Raw genomic sequence first — 268 nt, 5'->3', positions numbered from 1 at the left:
TTTTTAGACTTTCACTATTAAAATCTGCATGTTTCCTACCGTGACAAAGTGATCAAAGTCAAAATTCCAACCAGTAGTCAACAAAAACATCATGATAATTATGATTATCGTACAACATAAGAAAATATTGGTTATTGGAGTGAAGGATGATAAATAGTTATCGTACAAGGTTATTTTTGTCTGGGAAAATATGTTAATCTCTGAGTTAAACAGACAATAGTGTTGCTAGTGCTCACTCTCACCATTACTAGTAAAAATGCAGAGACAC

Source organism: Olea europaea, unplaced genomic scaffold, assembly GCF_002742605.1.
Source record: "Olea europaea var. sylvestris unplaced genomic scaffold, O_europaea_v1 scaffold5861, whole genome shotgun sequence".
NCBI classification, from domain to species: domain Eukaryota; kingdom Viridiplantae; phylum Streptophyta; class Magnoliopsida; order Lamiales; family Oleaceae; genus Olea; species Olea europaea.
The sequence above is the reverse complement of the archived record's forward strand: the minus strand, read 5'-3'. Positions refer to the sequence as shown.